At 41.6% G+C, this 9,686-nt stretch overlaps 1 long non-coding RNA gene across 1 annotated transcript in view; it reads left to right on the forward strand.

The window, feature by feature from the left end:
• Positions 1–9,686, forward strand: part of LOC142602761 (uncharacterized) — a 56,731-nt gene that overhangs the window by 37,387 nt on the left and 9,658 nt on the right. Inside the window, exon 13 of the long non-coding RNA XR_012836542.1 lies at positions 5,011–5,127. This is a non-coding gene — a long non-coding RNA (uncharacterized LOC142602761). The remainder of the gene's footprint in view (positions 1–5,010; positions 5,128–9,686) is intronic.

Consider the following 9,686-nt stretch of genomic DNA (forward strand, 5'->3'; position numbering starts at 1 on the left):
GCCTGCCATCGGGGGTTTTCAGCATGTCCTTTGTGGAGCCCCGCGAAAAAGCCTGGATGCAACATGAACTACAGAAATGGTACAGTTGCATATTCAGATATAGCGCAATGTTTGTTCATCTCTCAAAACATGTGTACAGTACTGATCACTGTATTATCTGTGTGCTTTCTGCTAATTAGCAATGCAAATATAGAAAGATTCTTCTCCTTCCCTCCTTTTCCATGAGCAGCCAAAAATGCATTACTTTTTTCCTCCGTTACCTTTTCCATGATAAAAAAAAAAAAGATGCTAGACATAATAAACCAGTGTATTCAGCATCTAGTGGAAAGATAATATTTTAAGTGTGAAAGATGGTTTTCCTGAAAAAGGACAGTTTTATTCATTGGCTAACAGAAAGCATTAGTTTTACAGTTCAGGGTAGAAACTGCCATAATTCTGGTCATATTGTTTCTTCTGGCAGGGAATAAACTCTCTCTCTTTTTTTATACCTAGAGGTGAGTTTTTACTCTTTCTCTTTGAATTACACTGGTGGTCATCAGAGTGGTGGTGGAACAAGAGTGTGATGTTGCTGGAGTACTTCAGATGTAGTTGCTCAAAGCACTGCCACTATAATTCAAAGTGAAGAGAGTAAAACTTACAGCAGGCACTCCAAAATGGAGGACACCGAGGTCTTTGTTTACTGTCCTCGTCCTCCTTCCCTTTGGGCAAGAGCCAGTGTCTGACATCTGTGTTGCTAGGTACATGGAGTTACCCAGCCAATTACGCACCACTGCAACACGCGAGCCGGCTGCCAGCGCAGGACGAGCACGGGGGAATGGGGAGGAGAGGACCTGGCAAGAAGAGGTGTCCCTGGTGCCATCTGGGGACACGCAGAGTCACTGGCCGGTGGAGGGTGCAGGGGCAGCTCCCTGCTAACGATAGGTCTCATCAAGACCAGGGGACTGATTTAGGAAATAAAAAAGATTTGAAGGCACCTGGTGTAGACAGACAGTTGCACAGCTGTAGTCAGCAGAGCTTCGCTGCCAAAAAGCTAGTTGGGCTGAAAAGAAAGAGTTTGTTTCCATGCTTTTTTCACCCCTAACCTCAAGTTTTACACCTTCTGCAAAATATTTAAGTAGATTTATGTTTTTATAAACCTTACTATAAGTCACAAAATTGTACTATGCTTACATTCCTAGCAGGATGTGTATTTATGTATGATGGATCTGGGTCAAAATCAGGGACATCAAAATTGAAAGTTTTCAAGAAATTTGAGCATTTGCGATGCTGTCATTTGCAGCTCCCCTTTATGTTTGTTTCTAGAAGGGACTCTGTGGAGAGTCATGTGATTTGTTGTCACCATTCCCAACTACATCATTATTCCAGAAAATTACTCGATCCTTTTTCTTTATCCACCACATAAAGTATGGATGTTCTCCCTGTGGAGCTGAATGCATGCACTTGGCACAGATATATCCCAAAATGTAAAAACAGTGACCTGATCATGCACAGAGCTCTTTTGAACAGCTGAGCAGAGAGCCCCCTTCTACTAATTGTCTTGAAATGAAACCAGATCCAATTGCTGGCCTAAGCCGTGCTGTGGGGCACCTGAGTGGAGGCAGGAAAAGTGTTCCTCTACCTTGTGCTTCACACAGCTCCTGTCTGAGCAGTGAACACCACCAATTCTGTCCTCAGTGATACCTCCGTAGATGAGTCTGTTCCTAACTTAAGAGAATTGCCTCTCTGGACGCATATTAATAAAATGGCCCTTAGCAGCATATCATTGACAGTGCGTGTGCGTACGCAGAACTTTCTTCCAGTCAGATGTTCCCCTGATTTTTTTAAAGGCACTTTTTAAGAGAGGAAAAACCAAACTTTTCTTTAAGGATTACCTGAAACTCTCTGTAATTTATGGCAGCCCCTTGACACTGGAAGAAATTGCATCACATCCACATGAAAAAAAAACAGCCTAGTGGAACGAATGAGATTAGACATAAACTTGCAAGCTCTGCTTATAATGTGGAGCAACAATACATGAACATACTGTTCTGCTGCTGCTACTCTGGAGAAAGAATAAGGGTAAAACGTGTGAGAAAGCCACAGTTAAATTACTCACTATTAGCCCCTACAGTGTGCTTCCAACCTGCGTTGATATATATATAGAGAGAGAGCGAGAATGTCACAGTTAAATTTTTTTTACTAGTATAATGAGGAAAGAGACCAACAGAAGAAGTTCCCTTGGCTAATTTTCTAGCCAGCAGCCACTGCAATGTTCCCACTAGGAGAGACTGAAGAAGTGAGAGAGTGATATAATAAATAATGACTGGCTCTGCTGGTAAGGAGAAATTATCACTGTGCTTGGGGGATCTAAGTATGTGCTCACCCAAGATATGGGGAGGGGGAGGGGGTCAGGAGCGCTCTGTCGTGTCTTGAGAAGAACATTTGGCGATGTTTGAATTAAAAAGGATTTCAGCCACTGCTTTGTCTGCTAAACTGGGGATGGGAAATGCTGGATGAAGTGATTCTGTATGAGCCGTATGAAAAGATGTCAAAGGAGTTTCCAATCTAAGCGCTTGGTTTAAATCTACTCCGTAAAGTGGAGGTGTAAAGCAAAGGTGGGCTCACAGCCGGGCCCCGGGGTGTGAAGTCCCACCAACTTCTCCAGGGTGCGCGCACTCCTGTGCCATGGGTACGGCCCGTGGTAGGTCCTGCCCTTGGTGGGCTGCTCACCCTCTGGCACAGGGCTGAGCAGGCTCGGGCCATGGAAAAGCCACCTCTTGGAAGAGGTCCAAGCAGAGGCCGAGAAGGCTCTGTTCAGCTCGGGATCTCACCACGGCCAGGATTAAGGCTGCACTGCTGGGATCCTTGAGCTGCTCTTTTGGGAAATAACACTGAAATGGTTGAACTCTGGCTGTAATGTCTCCTCAGGCATAAAAATTAGCTACATATTTTAAAATCTGAAAGGCTGTTTTCTTTAGCATAGATTAAAAGGGAGAGCAAACCAACATAAAGTCACATCAGTACAGCTGAGCGCTATGTGCCTGTGCCTGTGTGTTTCTATTCAAAGCCCTGTCTTGCAATGTGGCACTTGCCCCTGCAGGCAGGCATCGTCCTTAGAAACAGAAAGGTGCAGTTCAGAGAAAAGGTCTCTTACAGGAAAGAAAAGAAGTGTTATGGCTTAGCCAAACACAAGTTATTAGGCTTGGTGCAGGGCATCTGGGTAAGATGCAATGGTCTGTGATGCAGAAGATGTCAGTTCAGATGGTCAAATGGTTCTGCCTACCCTTAGGTTCTATTAATTAAACTACATGGAAAAAGTCATAGGAGTTGTGTTTGCTAAAATCTCTTGACCTTCAATGGTGAAAGAGTGAGATCAGCTATTCTTGTGAGATTTGTGTTATTTTAGCAAAAAAATCTCCTTAGAAAGGCTTGGAGAATTTTGGAGCCATCTAACCTGAATATTAGATTCCTGGCTCAGGCTTGAATTGCAGACACAGGTTTAAACCCCATAGCTAAACAGGGCCTTCTTTCTCATTTCCCAAAATAGTATGCTACTTTCTACCTTTTGCCACATGTGCTGTTTCATATACAGAAATAAATAATCTGGGATTTAGTATGATTTAGTTCATTTAAATGAAAGCAACTTTCACATAGAGTTGAATATTCTGCTTCCTAGACTACGTTTCAAGCTTTTTCACAAAAGAAAAGCAGCACCCTTTTTTTTGTGCTCCAGCATCATGAAAATTTGCATGGTGAGATGCATTTCTCACCACATGCCAACTGCAAATTGTATTTGAAATGGAAAGTATCAATTAAATAAGCCTTTCTGAACTGCCTGGTGACAGCTGCCGTGCTGCTGAATGTTGATGACACTTGCAATATCAACAGATTTGGGCCCTTGCACTGCAGATTATAAAACACTTTCTAGCCATTTAAATACTGGTTTAACAAGCAGATTAAGAACATGATTTCAATCATTAAAGACAGAAATGTTCACTGGGGAAGCCTTTTCTTCATGAGCACACCCAGTAGCATCTACACTGGTGCGTGTTTTGTTCAATGGTTTCAAAACCCTGCACGAGCTAATGGAGGGCCAAATTGAAATTGGTGCACTAGGTCAGCAGGAGGCTGGGCTGACTGCTCGGCTAGGCAAAATTGCCCTGGGAATCCAGGGACGGTTTGAGGGTCTGAAGACTGAGGAGCAGTCCCCTGGAGGACAGGGAGCTTGCCCCCGCTGGGGGCACAGGGCTGCTCCCCACCAGCTCAGCCCCAGCACAATGGATATCAGGAGGCAAGGTTGGACGCATGGAGAATTTGAATTTGTTTCCTTAACAACACCCCCATTTGTCTAGCACAAACTTTCATTTTCCACATGCCTTTGCCATCCTTGCATGAAAAAAAAATCCCATGTAGATGTGAGGCACAGTCTGGTGTGCCTATGCCAAGACAGAATGTGTGCAATCCAGCTCTCGCAACGTCTCAGGGAAAACATGACCTGGGTATTGCTTTTATGAATAGCAGAGCACTGCATTTTTAATATGAGCACTGTGCCTGATCATGTCTAGTGTACAGTACTTAGGTTAACAATATAAACTAGACCCTGAGAAATACAGCTATTGTAATCTTTTCATTATTTATCCATTTTAATCTCTCTCTATTAGGAGACTATGTATAATTTATTTTTTATTTCTGCAATGAATAATATAACTAAGATCTCTTTATATTTTTTATTTGAAAATTCTGTTTTAAAGCACTCTGTTGGATAACATTAGCTATATTTTCCTTTTTTTTGATAATAAAAGTGAAAATAATATGCAGAGCTTTTGTACGGGAATGCATATTAGAATACCCTTAATGCAGTGGTGTGCCTGGCACTTCAGAGACTCGAGAACTGCTTCAGCTGTGCACTGAGACCTTGGAGTTGCATGGCCCAGCACCAAAGACCTGAATACTTATGCTAAATTGTTGGATTTCTGTGCTTTTAAAATCCTGTTTTAAATTTCTTCTCCTCTTCGATCCTATCCTATCCAGATTATGCCTTTTAAAACTGTTGTTGCTGTCATCAGAGCCGCTCATTTTGCCGACAGAGTTTAAAAGACATCTGGGCATGGACCTTAATACTGCAACCTGGAACAGGCAGACTCCCAGGTGAGTAAGAGATGTTCTAGTCAGAGAAATGTGATCAATGAACCATGGCTTCTTAAAGCATGTCTCTGAGCAGTCTCGAGCCCCTCTCTCAAGCTGTGGAGAGCTTCCCAAAATGTCCAGTGTTCAGGGCTTTGCTTCCCAGCAAGTGTGAAATTGTCTGGATGCAGATAGCCTTCAAAATGAAACCTCCTCTTCAAAGATGCTAATTGCTAAATATTAATAATCCTAGTCTGAGGGTCTCCTAAAACAAGATCACAACAAATTGTGTTGAATGACAGATGAAAATACAAAGGGCCACCTCCATCAGTTTGTTTCTTAAAGGGAAGTGGTCAAGGGCAATGAAGAAAGATGAGGACAGAAAAACGTCACCCAAGTTTCGGTCCTGAGAGACGTACTCCTCAAGTGGCTTCCTTCTGGCAGGCCTGCGGTAAAATCCTGGCTGCCCTGGAGGAGACAGGTCCCTACACTGCCTGCTGCACTGAGCCGCCATCAGCCTGCACCCTCCAGGAGAGCTCGGCTCGGATTTTAGGGGGCCTATCTCAATTCCCCACAAGAGGCAGCAAGCAGAGAGTCTGCTCCAAATCTTGTCCTTGAGAGTTCCTCCTCCATTTTAATGGTTGCCATCACTCCCACAGATATTTATCCCTCTGGAAAAATAGCACTGAGTAAAAGAAATGGGGCAATTCTGGTCCCATGGGATTTGTTTACTGAATTAAACGATTGGTGCAACCTATTAAATATGAGTCTTGTTGGTCTGGAGAGACATATTGTCAAATTAATTTGGTGTACAGTAAAGTTAGTGCCCTGCCTTTCAAAATTCCCTGTGTGACCATGAGGAGCCAGCATAGGTCCATCTTAATTCAGGATTAAAATTCTTCAGAAGGTACCAGTTTAACTCTGCTGTGATCTCCCTGCTGCCCTCCCTCCCTTGCCATTCGCAGCACCAGCAGCATCTACAGTAATGGAGAACAGCTGTATAGTTTCAGCAAAAGCCAAGAGGTTTGGACACCAAGCAAGCAACCCTCCCCACTCCCTGCCTCATGGAAGGAAAGACATTGTGCCCATGGATGTAGGGCCCTAGGGTGGTTTTAAATTAGCTGAAGACTCTACTTCTACGTGAAGTTTGGCTGCAAGAACAGTGTAGTAAAACACATATTACCACTTTCCTACATTATAGTTAATCACTATTTTCTAGAATAGTTAAACTGCCATCCCCTCCCAGAGAATAATTACTGCTATTTAATTGTATTTATAATTTAGTATACACCTGAAAAATATGCTATAAAATATCAGGGGGGCTCCCTTTAATACTGGTGTTCCATTTACAAACTGTCACATTTATAATGCGTCTTTAATCTTCTGTGGTCTGCTAGAATTTTATATTAAAGTCTGCTTTGTGCTTTAAATATTAAAGATTCTGCAGTACTTCAAAAGGTGATAATGCCTGATGCTCTGGTGGTGCTTAAATCTCAACAGCTAAATATATTGAGGAATGTTCGGTGGCCCTGGCTTAATTAAACATGTATGTGTATTTTCAAATGCAATCTTTTTCTGCTTGTTAGGTTTTTGACAAACCTCCAAACAGGTCCAGGTGGAACAAAGCATGTAAACAAGCTTGTGAATGCAAGCTTAAAACACTCAAATTAGCACCTTCTTACAATTAATATGCAAACCCTGGGATCTCTGTTATTGATAATGCCATTTAATATTATTTGCAGCTGAGCCTTATATTCTAGCCTTTTCATTTTTCTAAACCGTGTCCACTTTAATTATGTGAAAACGTACTGTTAGAGACTAGTCATCCAATGAGACCCTATTTACTACGAGTAACTTGTTCTACCCTGCATAACATAGTATAAATTACAAGGCTGTGATAGCATTTCAGTACACCATTTTCTTTAGAGTGTTTAATGGCCTAATGTAGCACATACGGTTAAATCTGGAACCATCGAGGTACGCACATAGGTTAACACATAGTCTTTTTGTTGTTTTCATTGCTTGTTCCCCACCCCTCATTGGTTTATAAATTGACTTATTGCATCTTCTCCTAGATTGGATTGGAAGTGCTATAGGGGAGGCAAACTCTCTCGGGTAGGAACGGGCACGATACTCACTGATGGGGCCCTGCTCCGAGCCAGGGCAGGATGTGAGCCCCTCTCAGCACCCTGCTACCAAGTGATACATTTATTAGGAGCAGACTTTTTTTTATGCGAGTAAAATTGCTCTGACTGCAGCATCTGCTCTTGCAGATTTCTAGCAACAGAAAAATGTTTCAGAAGGGTTTTGTTCTTTCCAAAATAACAGGAAAGCAAAGCTTGGCAGCCCCAAAGCATGCAGAGATTGTGCCCCACGGCTGGTCCACTCATGTAGCCGGTTTCATTGGCAGTCCCGCTAATCTGACTACTCTTGCCCAGTTAGAGTAATTGGTGCAGTCACAGATAGTGTGTGTAATTAGGGTCTCGTGTTAATGACATGCTGCTTTTGCTACCTTAAAATTAGTCCATATCCAAATGACCTGACCTGTCATTTCTTTTTAAATTTTGCCTTTAAACTGTAGGGTTTCTGTTAATTAAAGTGCTTTGGAAATGCTGCATATTTAAAAAAAACGCCCACACATGTATGAGCACAGACATATTCATGCATGTGCATGTGATATGATACATATATCAACAAACCAAATAGCTCTGCATGTATGTGGGAGCATTGCCTTCCAGTTCTGCATAAATAGAGACTGTCCATAATTTGAACAGGGAAGGAAATATTCCCTACATGAAGAGATGTAGGGAATTACTCCATTTCTTTTAGTGCAAATATGCAGCAATTGTCTGAATGCATTTGAAATATGATGAAAATATCTATGAATGCACCCGAGAAATGTTCTTTTATTCTACTGTAATAGGTAAGGTGATGGCAGAAACTGGGGAAGCTGAAATAGAGCTACTGCAGTTTTACAGGTGAGGCAATGTTAGCAGGAAATGACAAGCGGGCTATATACCTAGGGCAAAGCAGCCAGCATGCAGTGATAGACAAATCTAAATTAATGATAGCAAGGGTGGTGTGGCATTTTAATGTAAACTTACTCTACTGTAGGGAAACTTGTAAGAATATTGTAAAATAGGTGAAATACCAGCCAGCATATGTGACTAACAAAATGTTTGTATAGAAAATATAAATGCAAGCTGGAATACTGCAGCTGCCTATTATTAAGGGAACTAGCTTTCTTTTTTATTTTAGCAACACCTTAAAAGCCTAATGATTGCTTTTGGTAAACATAGGACTACTATAATTTTAAATTTGTCAAACAAACACCTTGAGAAACCAAACCCCTCATTTTGTCTTGCATTTTCATATTCTCCTGTTCTGACAGAAGGGGACTAGTTAGCTAGTCATCATTAAGTCCTTATGAGTGAAAACTGTTTGTGTCCCTGTTGGATTCAGTATGTTTTCTCAGTCTGTAACCACCACCTATAATTAAAACGTCGTTGTAACAACATCAAGGTGCAGAAAGTAAAAGAGTCAGTTCGCCTCTGGAACTGCATGCTTTATGGAGCTCCACAACCCCTCAGAAATGGAAGCTCGGAGAAACTGTCTCTGTGATCTTTAATGGATTTTTAAAGATGACAAGAAAGGAAATGGGAAACTAAAGGCATGGAAGACATAAATTCCCTAAAGGTGCATTCTGAAGTAAATCAGAGCAACTGAAAAAGTGAATTCTTTGAGCCCTGGGATATCTCCCAGGTTTTTCAGCTGGACACTTACGGCTTGTCGGGTCCCTGAACACCTCTGCTCTGGGCATGCTTTGACACAGCGAGTCACAGAAAGATGAACAACATCACCTGAAGTGCTGTTTGAGGGGCAAAAAATTGCTCCCATTGCACACTGTGCTGCCTTTACTCTAAATCACATGACTTATTACAACCTTCCCTTTATAAAAGAAGTGCTATTTAGGTATGTTAACTTCTCCAGCTGTAATAGGCGTGTTTCCCTCCTTATTTCCACAACAGCTAAATGCAGTCAAAGAAAGAGGTGAAGATCAGGTTTTATAAAATCAAACTCGGATTGTTCCCAGGGCTACAGCTGCATGAAAGCTAAATAATAATAGGCAAGAACAAGAAGCTTAAAAAAGCTCTGTGTTACCCAATATGTGTTATTTAGATATGTCTGTTTCTATAAACTAGTAGGGGAAAAAAGAAAATCAGTTTCCCTTCCAAAGATACCTGACTATAGTTGTGCTTTGTAGTTCTCAGTGAATAATACAGGCTGAGGCTGAACACAGTCAAACTCTCTGGAAGAAAAAAAAAGACTTTGTTTTTAAGCAGTTTAATTTATTTATTCAATTTATGAAATCATGTAATGTACATTCATCTAGTCAAATAGAATTTGGATATAGGGTTTACAGGCAAAATTACAATGTTAGTCTCATGTCTTAATCATGAAAATATTTTAGCATATGCGCAAACACATGAACTGTATATATCTGAGTGGGAAGGGGTTTTGCACAGACCTGGTTCAATCCCTTTTTGATACATGGTGTTCCGATAGCAAATGCACCACCTCCC

The sequence above is a fragment of the Balearica regulorum genome, chromosome 8 (genome assembly GCF_011004875.1).
Source record: "Balearica regulorum gibbericeps isolate bBalReg1 chromosome 8, bBalReg1.pri, whole genome shotgun sequence".
NCBI lineage: Eukaryota > Metazoa > Chordata > Aves > Gruiformes > Gruidae > Balearica > Balearica regulorum.